Here is an 18,403-nt window from a genome sequence, read left to right on the forward strand (position 1 = left end):
ACACAAATGATGGACGGAATGCAGAACAAATCAAAACATTCTCCCCCAGTCAAGAGATCTGGGTTAAATCCATCATTCTTTTGCTCACCATGCCACCCCAGTTTAGACCTGGCCATATGCAAATCAGTCTTGACCCTGTGCCTCATGGGAACAGTCCAGCCCGAACTGCCAAGCCAGGTCTTCCCTGCACTGGAAACAAGCATCCTAGGACCGGTTTCGGGGTTTCACCCCTCTTCAGCCAGGATAGCTTGATTCCAGTGACACAGTGAGTCCGGGAACTACGTCTCGGCATACCCGGCGCACTTAGGACAAAAAAGTAAAAGACACACAATTGATGGACGGAATGCAGAAGAAATCAAAACATTCTCCCCCAGTCAAGAGATCTGGGTTAAATCCATCATTCTTTTGCTCACCATGCCACCCCAGTTTAGACCTGGCCATATGCAAATCAGTCTTGACCCTGTGCCTAATGGGAACAGTCCAGCCCGAACTGCCAAGCCAGGTCCTCCCTGGACTGGAAACAAGCATCCTAGGACCGGATTCGGGGTTTCACCCCTCTTCAGCCAGGATAGCTTGATTCCAGTGACACAGTGAGTCAGGGGATCTACGTCTAGGCATACCCGGCGCACTTAGGACAAAAAAGCAAAAGACACACAATTGATGGACGGAATGCAGAACAAATCAAAACATTCTCCCCCAGTCAAGAGATCTGGGTTAAATCCATCATTCTTTTGCTCACCATGCCACCCCAGTTTAGACCTGGCCATAAGCAAATCAGTCTTGACCCTGTGCCTCATGGGAACAGTCCATCCCGAACTGATACTAATACAGTACTGACTGGGTCTGTATTTATCAGTTTTGTTCATCCTTTCCTAGGGACCATTGTTGCTTATAATAACTGGAATCAAGCTATCCTGGCTGAAGAGGGGTGAAACCCCGAAACCGGTTCTAGGATGCTTGTTTCCAGTCCAGGGAGGACATGGCTTGGCAGTTCGGGCTGGACTGTTCCCATGAAGCACAGGGTCAAGACTGATTTGCATATGGCTGGGTTCAAACTGGAATGGCATGGTGAGCAAAAAAATGATGGATTTAGGCCCAGATCTCTGTACTGGAGTGAATGTATGACATTGTTCTGCATCCTGTCCATCAACTGTTGTTTTTGCATCCTACTATATAAGCTGCCGCTGAGGAAATCTTCTGAAGTGGTGAAGGGGCAATAATAAGGTGGAGGAAGACCATTGGGGTGTGGGTGGGACTCCTGGCCAGAGTTATGGATCCAAAGGGTATGGATCATCCTCCTCCACGGATGACAAGTAGGTCACTTGTCACAGATGGTGACTGATTTGATCAACTAGAATCCTAACAAGGCTTCAAGTTAACACAATACGTGCATCAAATTTTAAACAAAAAGCCTGAAGAAAACATGATAATATGAAAAATACGGAAAATTATACAAACGAAGACCTATAAACAGTGCAATGTGTAAACGGACAAGTGGCTGAGGAAAAAAGGTTTACAAAAATCGGAAGTTCAGGACAAAACTGAAACAACACAAAGCAAACAATGCGTCCTCTTCAATTTCGGCCACATAGGTCTTTGTTTGTTGTTTCTATGAATTGTATATATTTAAACATGTTTTTTTCTCCTTTTTTGTTTTCTTTAGGGTTTTTTTTTTTTTTTTTTATTTGATGCACGTATTGTGTTGAACCCTTGTTAGGATTCTAGTATTGTTTGCCCCTGGTTCAGGTTTTCAGGACTGCCCCTGTTGTTGATAACTGATTTGATCAACTGTCTTGATCCTTGTGGAAGGTTTTTGGGGGATGGATACTTGATTTCTGGTCAGGATGATTATGCAAGAGGGCGTGTTGGACATGTCATTATTTTGATTAAGTAATGATTCACTGTATGGACCTACATTATCTGCTAAGTGGTTAACAATGGCATTTGGTTATGTTATGCTCTGGAGCCTTTCACATCCTGAAATTCTATTTAATGTTGGAACGTGAGGGAGGCTCGAGAGGAGGGCGGTTGAAAAAGGTTGTAGTGGCCAGCAACTCCCTCCTGGCAGTGTTTCCCCATGATTTAATAAATCATCCACTTACCTGAAGTGCGACCCTTATTAAACTGGCTGGGATGGGATTTCGTTCCTTGGAAATTGGGGTGTTCGGAGGGGCTACACGTGTTTTAAATGTGGGCTGAAAGGGCACATTGCTACTGATCCTAATTGCCCGGCTGTAGGACAAATGTTTAGGAGGTGTGGAGCTAAAGGACACTTTCCTAGGATGTGTAGAGGGAAGAGCCGTGCAAGTTTCCATAGTTCAAAAGTGGTTGTTTGTGTGGTGTGCGAGGATGATCATGAAGATCAGGATGTAGAAGGGTTCCTTTTGCACATGGGGGAAGTTGGAGTTGTTTCAGAGAAGGTACCCTTATTGCACCATTAAGGTAGATGGAGTGGAGGTGCGCACCATGCTGATTCTGGGGGAAGGTATGCGCTTATTGGAGAGGATCACTTAACAAAATTTCCCCATCACAAACTGTGTGAGCCGGACATAAAGCTGGTGGCATATGGAAAAAAAAAACATAGAGTTGCTGGGATATTTTGAAGGGGTGTTGGAATTTCAAGGAGTAGAAACTAATTCCTAAATTTTATATAGCCAAGGATGGGTCATGTTTGTTGGGGTGGCCTCAGCAAAGAGATTTGAAGATCATATTGAACCCCAATCATCCTGACCTGATCTGGTGTGTGTGAAGTAAGAGCTGAGAAATGGCAGGAGGAGTTCCCCGATGTCTTCAAGGATGAGGTGGGTTTACTCAAAGTATTCCCCCATAAGATTGTGTTGAAGGATGGAGTGATTCCCAAAGTACACAAGGTCCGGACGGTACCTATGGTGATGAGGCAGCCTTTAAAGAAAGAGATTGTGTTGTTCCGGTATTATTGAAGAGATTGAAGCGTCAGAATGGTTAGCCTCTGTAGTTTTAGCTAAGAAGCCTAGTGGAGATTTGAGGATGTGTATTGACTTGCGAGATCTTAACCAGGCAATCTGGGTTGACAGACATCCTCTGCCCAATATTGGAGAAATGTTGGCGACAATCAAGGGTGCAAAGTTGTTCTCTACCCTGGATCTGTCGTCAACTTATCATCAGATTGCGCTACATTCTGATTCTAGACATCTGACGTCCTTCGTCATCCCAGAAGGTGCTCACAGGTTCAAGCTCATGCCTTTTGGCTTGGCATCAGCCTCAGCTGTATTTCAAAGGGTAATGCACCAGTTATTTAAGGGATTGAACAATGTAAAATACTCTCAGGTTGACATACTCATCTTTGCTGAAAATGTGCCAAAACTTTGAGGTGTTGTCTTAAGTGTTAAGTATTTTACAACGCAGTGGGCTGACTATCAGGCTAGAAAAATTAAAATTTGACATCAGTGGTGCTGAATATCTAGGTTATTGGCTGGATGAGAATGGCGTATATCCCAAATTACAGCTGGTGAGAGCTATTGAGGATGCTCCGTCAACTTTGGATTAAGATCAGTTACGATCTTTCCTAGGATTGGCTAAGTATTGTTCACGGTTCACTCCTAAGTTTGCCGACAAAACTGTTTGCATGTGTGGTTTGATGCTTAAGAATGTCAAGTTTGTTTGGAGTTCTGAATGTGAACAAGAATTTAAGCAGATCAAGGGGGAGATTGCCTCAGCGCCTGCTCTCAAGCCGTATGACACCCAGAACAAAAGCAGAGTGTGCACTGATGCTAGTGCGTTGGGATTGGGTGCTGTGCTTATTCAGCAAAGACAAGGTAGGGAAGTGACCATTGCTTATGCCTCTAGACCATTAAAGGGTGCGGAGCGAATGTATTCAACTATTGAGAGGGAAGCCCTAGCATGTTGGTGGGGAGTGAACCATTTAAAAAAAATTGTGTGGGGAACGCTGTGCTTCGCACGGATCATCGTCCTCTGGTGGAGGTGTTTACCTACAAGGGGACTAGTTCGACTTCACCCAGGATAATGCTTTGAGTTTTGCGGATGATGGAATTTTCATATTCCATAGAGTACATGCCGGGTAAAAAATGTAGTGACAGATTGCCTATCTAGGTTGCCTGTAGAGGGTTTTGATGGTGGTGTGGCAGAGGACGATGGTGAAATGGTGTTGGCTGTATGTGCTATTTTGGGTGGCCGCATTGGTCTTGTGGGTGGCCTGTCAAGGGAAAAGTTTCTGAGAAGGTGGAGTCGTTCCCCAACATAACTACGGAATTGTCATGTGTGAGTGGGATCTTATTGAGAGGAGAGTTGTTGGTGGTTCTTGAGGTGTTAAGGCCTCGTGTTCTGAGGTTAGCACATAAGGGGCAGGTAGGCATGAGCACATTCAAGCGGAGTATAAGAATGGAATATTGGTGGCCAGGTTTGGATAAAGATGTGGAAAGGGAAGTCAGGGAGTGTTTGCCGTGTGCTTGGAGTGATAAGTCACAGATAACCGTGACTTAGCCTCCTGTGGATGTTGCAAAGACTGACGCACCCTGGAAGAAAGTTGGGATGGACATTTGAGGATCTTACAATGTGTTGGGTGCTTGTCCTGTGTACACACTTGTCATGATAGATTATCATTCAAGATGGCCGGATGTGATCAAAATTTTGTAGAGATTGTGGGAAAGAGAAGGTGTTCCTGAATCAATTGTAACTGACTATGGTGTACAGTTCACATCACAGGCTATGAAGACATATTTGCAGTGGTATGGGGTGGAGCACCTTAGGTCATCAGTCTATTATCCACAGAGCAATGGCATGGTGGAGAGATGGAACAGGAACTTGAAGGCGGGGATTCAATTAGCCTTGAGCCAGGGAAAACAGTGGAGAGGTGATGCACGTAAGCTAGTGTGGGCATCTCTCACAACCCCTATGGTGTTACGGGCAAGGTACCTTTTGAAGTCATGAGGGGAAGGAAGGCTCGATCATTGCTTGTCAAAGGGGTGTTGAAGGAGAGGATTGGTAGTGAGGTACCTGGTTTGGTTGAAGGACGATTTGGCTGTAGTGGACAGTGTGTGTGTAAAAGAAAGATCTTTAGACTTCAAGGGTTTGACGAAATTTTCTAAGCCATTGCAGATAACAAAGGTGAATTGTTTTTCTCTTCTTCCTAGTGATGGTAATCTCAAGAAGGTGGTAAAGCTGCCCGAGTGCTTGTTGGAGGAAGGTACCCTGCAGCAGGGATGGAGATGTGACAGTGGGTTGTCTGATGGGTTGGCTGAACGCATGGATGAGAGGCGGACCAGAATTCACAATTTGCTAAACGGTTTGATTTCATTATGAACCAAAGAGAAAAAGAGAACTACACTATGGTGTATATGTTTCATTTGCTGGTCGTTTCCTGTATTATGTTTTCGTTAATATGTTCCTTGGTTTTATGGATGCATCATGTGTGAATTTTATTTTCGTTACTGTTTGTTTTTCTCTTTTTCATTTCCATTACAGTTTAAACATTTCATTGTAAAGGGAGAGATGTGTTATGTTATGCTCTGAAGATTTTCACGTTCGTAGATTCTATGGAATGTTGGAACGGGAGGAAGGCTCGAGAGGAGGGCGGTTAACCTCGCTGCTAGGCCTCGCCCTCCCCCCCCCCCCCCCCCCCACCTGTGCTAAGCCTTTTTTTTGGCTATTTGGGGTACTTCGCGGTTTGGCCCCTGTAACTTTTTGACCACTTAAGGTATCCACGACAAATTTGTGTCCTTTTTTTCCAACATCATGGGGATTCTCAAGGTACCCAGGGTTTGTGGATTCCCCTGGAGGGGACCCAGAAATTAGCCAAAATACAGATACATTTTGTTTTTTTTGTGGAAAAATTGGAAAAAAGGGCTCCAGATGAAAGCGTCTGTTTTTTCCCCTGCAAATGGTATCAAAACAGGGGTTGTGGTACTGAAATCACCATCTTCCCAGCTTTCAGGGACAAGCAGACTTTTGTCAGAAAACCAACATTCTTTCCACAGTTTTGGCATTTTTCTGGGACATAGCCTACTTTTGCTATTTTCTGTGCTTTCAACCTCCTTCCAGTTAATGGTAGAAATGGCTATGAAAGCAATAATGGATCCTTTGAAGCTATACATTTTAGAAAGGTAGACAAAATTCTGAATTCAGCAAGGGATCCTTTGTGTACATCCTTCAAGGTTTCTTTATAGAAACTAACCGCTGAATATAGGAAAAATTGAAAATTAGTTGAAAAAAACAGCCATTTGTGTCAACGTTTTCACCTGTAACTTCTTCTAATTATGACAACTGTTTGAAAGCAATATACCGTTACATCCGCTGGACCTTTCTGGTTGTGGGGATATGTAGGACTTGTAGGTTCACCAACAACCCTACGAACCCAGAGCCAATAACTGAGCAGCGTCTTGCAATGGTTTTTTATTAAGTGCTGGGTATATGGCAATTATTCTGGGAAAATGTTTACATGGAAAAATCGGTATGAAAGGCACCTATATATTTCTGAAATGGGAACAAAATATAGAGTTTAGAAACAGTAGATATTTGCACATTTCCGAAATTGGGAGTACCCATACGAGCATGAGAATTATAGGTCATTTTTCAAAATGATTTCTTTTTAACACATTGTATTTCATTTGGAAGGCAGAAATGCATCGAAAGTCTATAGGTAATAACAGTTGCTCTACAATTCTGTGTTACCCTAAGTCTCCTGATAAAAATGGTACCTCACTTGTGTGGGTAGGCCTAGTGCCCACGACAGGAAACGGCTCAAAACCCAACGTGGGAGGAGCCTAGCGTGCAACCAAGATGGCCGCGTAGGTGCGAGTCTCCCGAGGACCTCCGTAACCTCCTATGTCTATCCTGACTTCATCCTGCATCGGTTGAGGGAACTGTGTCGGTGAGCCTGAGCCGAGGTGGTACCCGTTTCCCGTTTTCGAATCGGACCTCGGGTGCCAGAGTGAGCACCGATTGAAGTTTGCGGCCTACCTCTCTCCTGACCCCGGATTCGCGTTTGGGGGCGACCCGGTGACAAAGTGAACAACAACGGCGGGCTGGGCCTGGCGAGTCGCGTACCCCGCACTTTCACTTTCACTTTCGCGCCCCCTTGCTGTCTTCGCAAGTGGGATCGCGGCGCTCTTGGTGTTGGGGTGGCCTCGCTGGGAGACCCTGCCTGCCTGCCTGCTGTGGCCCGCTCCGCAGTCCTGGGGTGGCCCCCCGGAGCTCGTGGCCTTGATTGCTCGCTTTCTACTGCGTGGCTGGTGAGGGTGTGAGACCCGCGACGATGGCCACTAAACAAGATGGAGATCGGTTGAAGGCCAAGTCGACCCGGCGTGGAGCCGCACATCAGGCCAACATCATGGACCGCTACACCCTCCCGAAGGGATCTCCCGGTGGACCGCACAAGTCCTCTGAGTGCCCCCCGGATGCCCCGGACTTGCCCACAGATCTGACTCTGCAAGACGTCATGGGCGCCATTGCTGAGATGAAGGCCACGGTGGGCCAGCGGTTTGACACGTTAGCGTATAAAATCGACGCGGTTCTTGTTGATGTCAACCTGGTGAGAGCTGATCTCTCGAAGACCAACGATCGGGTCGATTCTTTGGCCCACACCGCGTCGGGCCTCACGACTGAGGTGGCGGCCCTTCAGACGGAGGTACACCGGCTTCGTCAGGCGAGTGCGCTCATGGATCGGCGCCTGGAGGATTCCGAAAGCCGGGCCCGGAGGGATAATATCCGCATCATCGGAGTACCTGAGGGACGGGAGGAGTCGGCAGCGGATCTTTTTGTGGAGGACCTGATCACTACCCATCTCCAGCCTCGGGGACTGAGTAAATTTTTTGCTGTGGAGAGGGCTCATAGAGTTCCCGGGGGACGGCCGAAGGTCGGAGCCCCTCCGCGGCCTCTTATTGCCGGTATCTTTAATTTTCGGGACAGGGATGCAATTCTGCAAGCCTCCAGACTGCAAGGGCCGATTAAGTTGGAGAACATGGAGGTGAACTTTTATCCTGACTTCACCCAAGCGGTCCAGAAGCAGAGACTGAGCTTCTTGGGCGTCAAGCGGCGGCTTCGGGACATGAACTTAAAATACGCCATGCTCTTCCCGGCCAGGCTGCGGGTGGAGGTGGATGGTCGCACTCACTTTTTTGACCATCCTGAAGCGGCCGGGGACTGGCTGGACACTTTGTCTGGGGGTCGGGATCGGGATGGCGGGGGGGGCTGCGGGAGGAGAAGGCCCACTAGACCGGGACTGAGGCGCTGATACTGGGACTCACTCTGGACGCAGATGCTGCCGCTTTCGGCCAAGCTTAGGGTCTCTCGTTTTTTGTAATCGTTCTCCCTCTTTTGTAGGTGGTGCGGGGTCTCGAAGGGGTACTCTTTCCTCCTCTAGGGGGTTTACCTAGTTTCATCTATATAGGGGCGACAGGCACACTGCAAGTTGGGGGGGCTGTTTGGGCTCATGCAGGGGTGCAGGGAGGGGGGAGTTTTGTTGGGGCGGTTGGGTTGGGGTGGGGTGTTGTTCATTTGTACCACAAGGCAAAAGTATTGTTGTGCTATTCCCAAAGTGCCCTCGGGGGGACGAGTGATTGCTTTCGTTTATGATGGGGGGTAGGGGACTGAGTCTTTTGTCCTGGAACGTTAATGGACTAGGGGACAGGATAAAACGAGGTGTGGTCCTGCAGTTCCTGAAACGAATATCACCTGACATAGTTTTTCTGCAGGAGACGCACCTCATTGGCAACTCCTTTCGTGCTATGAACCGGCGGGGCTACCGCCTTCTGGCCCATTCGGGCTTCACGTCGGGTTCAAGGGGTGTGGGCATCATGGCCAAGACCTCGCTCCCGTTGGAAGTTGATGAGTTACTCCATGATGACAGGGGACGTTACACGGTTCTGGTGGGTAGAATGGAGGGCAGAGTGATTATTTTTGTTTCTGTCTATGTCCCGCCAGGGTTGCAGACGACCACCTTTGCGGATCTGGGGCGCCTCCTCCTTGGCCTTCCGGAGGGGATCCTGGTGGTTGGGGGGGATTTTAACGCTGTGGTTTCCGGAATTGAGGACCGTCACCCCCCTAGGGATCTCCCCCGTGCCCAAGCGTGGTTGTCTGGCCTATTGGATGCCCTGGGGCTGGTGGATTGTTGGCGTTTGAAACATCCTACGCAGAAACAGTACACTTTTCATTCCGGGGCCCACGGCAGTCTATCAAGACTAGACTATGTCCTGGTGCCGGCGGCGCATGCGGGGAGGATCGGGGAGGTGCGCCATTTGGCGCGGGGTATTTCAGACCATTCCCCGCTCTTATTGCACTTCGATATTCTCCCGAGGGGAGAGGGTAGGGTGGCCCCGATTAATCCCTGGTACCTGCGTGACCCCACTATTCGCGCAGAGTTGGTTAAGTCCCTTAAGCGATATTTTGATGAGAATGTGGGGTCGGTGTCATCTGTGGTCTCGCTATGGGAGGCATTTAGGACGGTGATTCGGGGGGATGCCCTGTCCCTTATTTCCCATTCCCGGAGGCGCGAGCGGGAGGAGGTGATCCGTGTTGAAACTGAAATAACTGAGTTGGAGGGTGACCTCGAATGTGGGGTGACGGATGACAAATTACATGTCCTCCGACTCAAGCAGGCGGCCTATAAGGCCCTCGTAACGGAGGCGGCCAGGGGCCTCAGTAGAGAGCAACAGGGGAGACTGTATGATGTGGGTGATAAGGCTGGGAAATTGATTGCGTGGCTGGATAAAAAGGAGAGGACAAGTCGAGTTGTCCCGTTGATTGAGAAACTGGATGGTGTGTGTGTCACGGAACCGGAAGAAATAGTTGATTGCTTTGCAGAATATCTCCGTGGGGTCTATTCCCCGGTGTCCTCCCGCTCGGAAGAGGATTCCCATGCCCTGCTCAGGGATATAGCGCTGCCTTCCCTTTCGGAGGAGGATAGAGTGTCGTTGGACGCCGCCCCAACCTCTGAAGAAATTGCTCTCGCCATACGCTCGGTCGCTTCCGGCAAGGCCATGGGTCCCAATGGTCTTCCCATTGAATTGTACAAGCTGCGACCGGATACGCTGGCGCCGCATCTCCGTGCGATGTTCCTCGCGGCCCGTTCGGCGGGTTCTCTCCCGCTAGACCAGCGTCTGGCTACTATCGTGGTCATTCACAAGGAGGGGAGGCCGCGGGACCGGGTCACGTCCTACCGGCCTATTTCGCTGCTGAATGCGGAGCCCAAAATTCTCGCCAAGGTGTTGGCCAATCGGCTGGTTGGCGTGGTGTGCGATTTGATTCACCAGGATCAGTCCGGCTTTATCCCCCATCGCAACACTGCGCTTAACCTGCGGCGCTTGCATGGGGTGCTCGCGCGTGTCCCGTTTATACGGGAACCGGCCATTTTGGCATCCCTGGACGCCACTATGGCGTTTGACACACTTGAGTGGCCATATATTTGGGCGACACTGGCGAAGTTTGGGTTTGGCCCGGGATTCATTGGTTGGGTGAAATTGTTGTACTCGGGACCGCTAGCGCAGGTGGTTGTGAATGGTAGAGTGTCGGCTCCGTTTGAGCTCGGCAGGGGCACGCGGCAGGGCTGCCCATTATCACCGCTCCTCTTCGCGCTTGCCCTGGAGCCCCTGGCGGAGTGGCTGCGGTGGGAGCCTTCTATTCGTGGCCTCCGCTGGACCCCCGAGTATGAGGACCGCGTATCTCTTTACGCTGATGATATTCTTCTGTACCTGGCTTCCCCACGTAAATCACTGATAGTACTGGTTGATGTATTGCACTCCTTTGGCCTCAACTCCGGCCTGGTCATCAACTGGGCTAAATCGTGTGTATATGTCCTCTCTGGGGAGGATCCTATCCTTCCGCGGGGTTGTCCTATTCAGATCGCCCCGCGGGGTTTTAGGTACCTGGGTATCTTCATTACCCTGGACGCGGGGGCCCGATATAGCCAGAACTTGCTTCCCCCCCTCCAGCGCCTGAAGGAGGACGTTGCGCGTTGGAAGCGCTTGCCGCTCTCGCCGCTCGGCCGGGCGGCATTATTTAAGATGATGTCGCTGCCACGTTTCCTCTATGCTTTGCAGAACACAATGGACGTTGTCCCGGCGCGCTACTTCCGCGAGGTGGAGAGTTTGCAGCGCCGACTGTTTTGGGAGGGTCGGCCGCGTATCGCCCTGGCGAAGCTGACGCTCCCGTGGTACGACGGGGGGGTTGCCCTCCCAGATATCAAGTGATATTACTGGGCCTCCCAGCTGGCTGCGATCAATCACGGCCTTTACGGGCCCGCCCTAAACCCGGCCTTTGAGATGGATAAAATGTTACTGCCGGGCGGTGACTATAATCGGGCGCTTTATTCTAGCTCGCATGACGCGCGGCTGACGGGCCCCACGGGGGTTATGGTACGGGTGTGGCACACGGCTAACGTGGCGATGGGGTGGAGGGACCGCTTGACCCGGGCGACGCTACTATATGCATCTGAGCGGCTGGGCTCCCTGTGGACCTCGAAGGGCTTTGAGAAGTGGGACATGATAGGCATCAGCAGGGTGGGCGATCTCTGGACGAGGGGGGGATTTAAAACGTTTGATGTGCTGCGGACAGAATTCCAGCTGCAGGACAGGGAGTACTTTCGCTATATGCAGATCCGTCATGCGTTGTGCTCCGTATTTCCGGACGTTGCCTCCATCCCGGAGTGCTCCCCTCTGGAGGATAGAGTGCTAGACGGGCATATCCCGGACGGCACGATTTCATTGATTTACAAAAAGCTCATCAATGACCGTTCGGGACTGCTGACCGGCCTTCGTGAGGCGTGGGGGGCTGATGGATTGGAGCTGGATGACGAGGACTGGGTGTCTGCAGTGGCCTCCCCGAAAGAGGTGGCCATACCGGCTCGCCTTCGCTTCGTCCAGCTCAAGATACTCCACAGGGTTTATGTTACGGGGCCGAGTCTGATTTGTATGGGCTATGCTGTGGACGGGTTGTGTAAGCGTGGGTGTGGTTCTTTGGGGACCTTTTTCCATATTCTGTGGGAATGCCCAGAGGTGGTGCGATTCTGGCGTGGTGTGCATGAGGTTCTGCAGGTAGTTACGCATGTGCCGCTGTTGCCTGAGGCGAGGAGATGTCTTTTGAATGTATGGGAGCCAACCGATTACTCAGTGCCGCAGACGTGGTGGGCGACTCTGGGATATATGGTGGCCAAACGTGATATTGCGCAACTGTGGGGTTCCCAGAGGTCGCCGACTGTCTCGGCGTGGAAGGACAACATGGATTGGTGTATGTTTCGGGAAAAGGTGGTGTATGTTGCGAGAGGTAAGCCTGGGACGTGGGTGAAAGTATGGGGCCCCTGGAACGCTTACCGTGGGGGAATCTGTACCCCGCCGCTACTACCGGATCCGTCACCGGCTCCGTCTCCTTAGCCTGTTTGTCTTCCCGGTTCTGGGAAATGAGTTTACTTAGTCCCCGTCCTGACCTATTCCCCCCCTCGATATTCCTATGAATCAGTGGGGTCCCCCCCCTAGGGGAGCACATGCTGCTGTTTTCGACTGTGGGTTGCCTTGTGGACTTGTCTTTTTTGTTGTTATTTATATAAAAATGAAACCGTCATGTGGGGTCCGGAAGGTGTGGCTGCCAACGCTTCTTTCAACTCCTGTGAATTCCCTTGTGCCGCAGCGTGCGTTCTATTGTCTGTATTACATGCTCCTTCTGTTTGCTAGCGGCCGGCCTAAAGGTTGTAGGCCCATCTTTGTATATTTTTTGGATTCTGTAATAAACGGTTTCAAAAAAAAAAAAAAAAAAAAAAAAAAAAAAAGGGACACACCACATTTTCACAATGAAAAATTACCCTTTTTTTGCAAAGTGCCTAGATGTAGTTTTTTAACCCTAGCACTGCCGGCACCTAGGGAAACCTAGCAAACCTATACATTTTTCAAAACTAGACACCCAGGGGAATCCATGATGGGGTCACTTGACTGGCTCTCACTAGGTTCTGATACCCAGAATCCCTTGCAAACCTAACAAATTGTCAAAAAAACCCAAATTTTCCTCACATTTCTGTGGTGGAAAGTTCTGGAATCTGCGTGGATCCACAAAATTCCACCCACCCCGCGTTTCCCAAAGTCTTCCGAGAAAAATGGTACCTCACTTGTGTGGGTAGGCCTAGTGGCCGCGACAGGAAACGACGCAAAACACAACGTGGACACACCACATTTTCATAGTGAAAAATGAAACTTGTTTTTCAAAGTGCCTAGCTGTAGTTTTTTAACCCTAGCTCTGCTGGCACCTAGGGAAACGTAGCAAACCTATACATTTTTGAAAACTAGGCACCCTGGGGAATCCAGGATGGGGTGACTTGACTGGCTCTCGCCAGGTTCTGTTACCCAGAATCCCTTACAAACCTAAACAATTGTCCAAAAAACACATTTTCCTCACATTTCTGTGGAGGGAAGTTTTGGAATCTGCGTGGATCCACAAAATTCCACCCACCCGTGTTCCCCAAAGTCTTGCGAGAAAAATGGTACCTCACTTGTGTGGATGGGTCAAGTACCCGTGACAGGCAAGGGCCCAAAACCTATTGAGGCGACATCAAAATTACCTATCACAAACCAACCTGGTTTTGCAAGGGGGGTCCCATGAGTTTTTGTCCCAGGGATCGGCGTCCATCTCAGAAAACCGACTAACCCACACATTTCTGGAAACTAGACACCCGGGGGAGTCCAGCGAGGTATGGCTTGCGTGGATCCCCCAACATTCTCCTACCCAGAATCCCCTGCAAACCTCAAATTTTGCTAAAATAATCACTTTTTTCTCAAATTTCTGTGTGGGAAAGTTCTGCAGTCAGCATGGATACACACATTTCCTCCTACTCAGCGTACCCTCAGGTCTCCCGAAAAAATGGTAGCTCACTTGTGTGGGTAGGCATATGTCGTGTTCCCCGGACCCGACAGACCACGCAGGACTCGCCGGAGCTTGCAGGTATCTTTTATTTGTTCTCTGTCGTCACACTCGTGGACCCTGACCTCTTGCCCCGAGGTCCTGCTTAGCAATGCCCTTTGTTCCCCTTGCCCCCTCCCCTCACCGGAACTGGTGTCCAGTGTCCCCTGCCCTCTGCCCTTGCGTCCCAGGGTTCTAGTGCCCCTGGTCTGGGCATGACATCTCCCCCTTTGTTGCAAACAAACATTTTTTTTTTTTTTCTTTAGAGAGGGAGAGAGAGATATAGAGAGAGAGAGAGATAGAGATAGAGATAGAGAGAGAGAGAGAGAGAGGGAGAGAGGGAGAGAGAGAGAGAGAGAGAGAGAGACCGTCTCCACGGACCCTTGTCTCATTACATTTCTTCAATTAGTCTTTTTGTTTTCTTGCATTCTCTTCTCGGTCGTTGCGTTCCGCTGTCCGCTTGATCTCTTTCCTCATGTGTCTCTTCCTTCAGTCGTTGCGTTCCGCTGTCCGCTTGATCTCTTTCCTCATGTGTCTCTTCCTTCAGTTCATGTATTGGCAGCTCCTCTCCTTTTGATTTCAATTCTCTGAAATGCGAGCTGTTTCGCGTGATGTGGTATGGCCCTGCTGAAGCCGTTATCATTGGCCCTTTGACTCCTGTCACTGTCAGTGGGTCCTTTGAGAAAACACTGTCTGACTTTCGCACTTGTCTCTGCCGCACTACCACGGTGTCTCCTTCTTCTATTTTTGTGCTTGCCGCGTGTCTTCTCCGATCAGCATATGCCTTCATCTTTTCCTTCGCTTGGGTGTCTCTCGTTGCCACGTCATGTCGCTCTATGCTTTCCTTTTCTTTCACCTGTGGCAACCTCGTCCTGCTCGACCGTCCCAACACCAGCTCCGCGGGGCATCTTCCTGTGGAGCTGTGCGGGGTGTTTCGATAGTCCCTTAGGACCTGGCACAGAGCTTGTCCTATCGAGATCTGCGTCAACTTTGCTCTTTGTATGGCCTTTTTTATTGTTCCCATGAACCGTTCTGCCATTCCGTTTGCTTGTGGCCATAGGGGTGTTATTCGTCGATGATTGATCCCGAGGTATGCCATGAACCTTTTGAATTCTTCGCCTGAAAATGGGGGCCCGTTGTCCGTCTTCAGTGTCTGTGGTGAGCCCCATGCTGCGAAGATGTCGTCCAAAACGGGCAGTGTTGCGTTCGCTGACGTCGAAGCTACCGGCCTCACTATTGGGAACCTGGAGAATTCGTCTATTATTACCAGCAGGTAATTCCCTGTCTCCAGAGGTCCATAGAAGTCAGCCGCCAGTTCCGTCCACACGGCCTTTGGTAGTTTGGACATTTGCAGTGGCTCCGGCTTTGGTGGGGGACCTGTTACCTGGCAGATGTGGCAGTGCATCACGGTCTCTTCCACCATGTTGTCCAGTCCCGGGAACCACACCTTCTCTCGTAGCATTTTTTTCGTTGCCACAATCCCTCGATGTGACTCATGTGCTAGTTCTACTGTTCTTCTTCTCAGAGTTTGTGGAATTACAATTCGAGTGCCTCTCATCATTATTCCATTTTCGCTTTCGGAGAGTTCTCCGCTGATCTTTTTGAATGCGAGCAGTTCTTCTTTTCGCACTCCTTCTTCCCAGTTGTTGTTGTTGTTGACGTGCCTCCATCTTTGTTGTTTCGTCACTTTCATTATTGCTTGCATGGTGGGGTCTTTCCTTGTCTCCTGTTCCAATTCTTCCATTGCTATTGTTGCCGGTGTGTTGAGTTTTAATGCAAAGTTTAGGTATTCCTCCGCCATGGTTGTTACTTGAGATGCTTGTGGCAGGGGGTGCCTTGACACATAATCCGCCGGATTGTGTTCTTTCCCTGGTTTGTGTATTATTTTGAAATTGTAGTCCATTAGCCGTATCCCCCACCTCTCTATCCTGGGCGGTATTTTTGCATTTGGGTTTCCGTATATTGTTATCAGCGCTTGGTGATCTGTTATTATTGTGAATGGTTTTCCGTAGATGAACATGTGGTAGTGTTCACATGCCCATACTACCGCCAGGCTCTCTTTTTCTGGCTGGGAGTATCCTTTTTCGACATCCGATAGGCTTTTGCTTCCATATGCTACTACATGTCTTGGGGAGTCTTTTCCCGGTTGGTGTTGCGCCAGTATTGCCCCTAGCCCCACTGGACTGGCATCTACTGTCAGCTCAGTGCATAGCCTCGGATCAAAGTATGCTAGGTGGTCTACTGCTGTTACAGCGCTTCTGATCTCCTCAAACGCTTTGCTGCACTTTTCAGTCCATGCGAAACTATGGCCTTGTTTTGTTAGTTCCCTCAGTGGTGCACTTACTGTAGCGAAGTCTTGAATGTACCTTGCACAGTAGCTGGCCAGACCAAGAAATGACCTCACTTCTGCCACGTCACTTGGTTGTTTTGCTCTTTCCAGCGTTTTTACCTTGTTGCGATCTGGTCGCATTCCTTTCTTGGAGAAGATGTGGCCAAAGAATACTAGTTCGTCTCGCTCCAACTCACATTTCTCTTTGTTTAGTGTCAGACCCGCCTGTTCTAAGTGAGAGCACACCTCTCTTAGCGCTCTGTCGTGCTCCTCGTTTGATTTTCCAAATACCAGGATGTCGTTGCTGTAGTTTAGGCTGTTCTTTACCGGCCTTATTACCTGTCGTATTGTCTCTTGAAATATTTCTGCAGCCGACGATACACCGAAGCTCAGACGTTTGTATCTGAACAGGCCTAGGTGTGTGGAAAACGTCGTGATGTATCGAGACTGAGGATCTAGTTCTAGCTGGTGGTATCCCTTGCACAGGTCTAGTTTAGAGAATCGCCTCATGCCTGTTAGGCAGCTGATCATGTCATCAAGGTGTGGTCCGGGATGTCTCTCGCGTTCTATTGCTTTGTTTGGTATCCTCATGTCGACACAAATTCTTATTTTTGACGTATCTTTCTTTGGTACGGCCACAATCGGAGACACCCATGGTGTTGGTCCTTCTGCTCGTTCTATGATGTCTTGCTTTAGTAATGCATCCAATTCCTCTTCTACCTGTGGCTGCAGGTGTATTGGTACCCTCCGATGATGTTGCGCTATTGGCCTTACTGTTTCATCAATGTGTAGTGTTATTTGCCGCCCCTTTAGCTTCCCTAAACCTTGCAGTAGTTTGGGGTATTCATTCAGGATGCTTCCTTTGTCTGATATATTGTAAGTCATTTCAAGCAGACCCATCATCTGAGCCGTGATGTTGCTCAAGAGGCATGGCGCTGGGATGTCGCCCTTTAGCACGTGAATTTCTTCTTTCGTCTTTTTGTCTTTGTATGTCAGTTCTTCTGTGAATTTCCCCATGTTTGTTACTGGTGTGCGGGACCCCCAGGTGAAGACTTCAACTCGGGACGGCCTCAAGTTGGGCTTTATTTTCATTTTTTCGTATTCTGACACGCACATGATGTTACACGTTGCGCCACTGTCTAAAACGAACTTTGCTTTGTGTGACCCTACACCTATTGTCACCGATTCTGTCTTTTTCATCTTGCTTTTATCTGCCAGACATATGCTTTCTCTGCTTTCGCCCTCCTCATTTTGTTCGGTACTGACATCCGACATGAGGTATAGTCGTCCCGTCGGTGCCTCTTCTTTTTCTTCTTCTCCTTCTGATCCTATTGAGGGGCTCCTTGCTCCTGTGTCGACGTGTCGGACATGCCTGCTGGCTGGTACTCGTGGCCTTTCTGTTCTTCCTCTATCATTCCTGAATTGCATTCCTTGACACACACTGGCATAGTGATTTCTCCCATTGCATTTCCGACAAGTCTGACCAAATGCCGGACACGGCCCTCGATGTGGAAATTCAAGTCCGCACCTGTAGCACGTTCCTTCCGGTCGTTTCTTCACAGTCTGGTCATTTCTGTCTTTTTTCCATCCACTTGTGCGGTTGTTGTTTGTCATTCGGTGCACTTGGTCCACTGACCGTTCCTTTCCTCGTTCCATTTCCTTTGCTTGTGCTGTCGCTCTTGCTTCCGCTCTTGCTAGTGATAGGATGCTTTCTAAAGACGTTGGTTCTTTTAGAATTCTTGCGCGAAATTCTGTGTCACGGCAGCCCTCTATGATGCGCAGTCTGATTGCTTGTTCGTTGTCGAATTTGTCAAATTCGCAGTGTGTTACTAGCTTTCGCAGTCTCGTTGCAAAGTCATCCAGCGTTTCGTCTTGTTGCTGGAAAGCGATCGTGAAAGTGTATCGCTCAAAATCAACATTTCTCTGCGGGTCAAATTTGTTTGTCAGGCACGCCTTTAGTTTGTCGTAGGTGGTAGTCTCCTCTTTTGGCAGTGTTACAAGTAGGTCTTCAACCTCATCTCCTGCCAAATTTAGGAATAGGCCTAGTTGTTTCGCTGCTGTCACATCAGTCGCTTCCATGTATCTTTCAAAACGCCTGATCCATTTCTCCCACCGTATTCCTGCTTGTGGCTCTGATGGGTTAAATGGTAGTGGTCTTCGATATTGCGCATTTTGTCTTTCTGCCATCCTTTTCTTTTGTTG

At 49.3% G+C, this 18,403-nt stretch overlaps 1 protein-coding gene across 4 annotated transcripts in view; it reads left to right on the top strand.

Annotated features, from left to right (window-relative positions):
• NUDT14 (nudix hydrolase 14) overlaps positions 1-18,403 on the top strand; it is a 411,355-nt gene that overhangs the window by 13,091 nt on the left and 379,861 nt on the right. For 2 of the 4 annotated variants that reach the window (XM_085626222.1, XM_085626225.1), the window contains exon 2: positions 5,130-5,182. The exons of the other annotated variants lie outside the window; for them this stretch is intronic. The gene's annotated coding sequence lies outside the window, so the exon portion shown is untranslated. The remainder of the gene's footprint in view (positions 1-5,129; positions 5,183-18,403) is intronic. 4 annotated transcript variants of the gene reach the window in all.

This window comes from Triturus cristatus, chromosome 9, assembly GCF_964204655.1.
Source record: "Triturus cristatus chromosome 9, aTriCri1.1, whole genome shotgun sequence".
In the NCBI taxonomy this organism is placed as follows: Eukaryota; Metazoa; Chordata; class Amphibia; order Caudata; family Salamandridae; genus Triturus; species Triturus cristatus.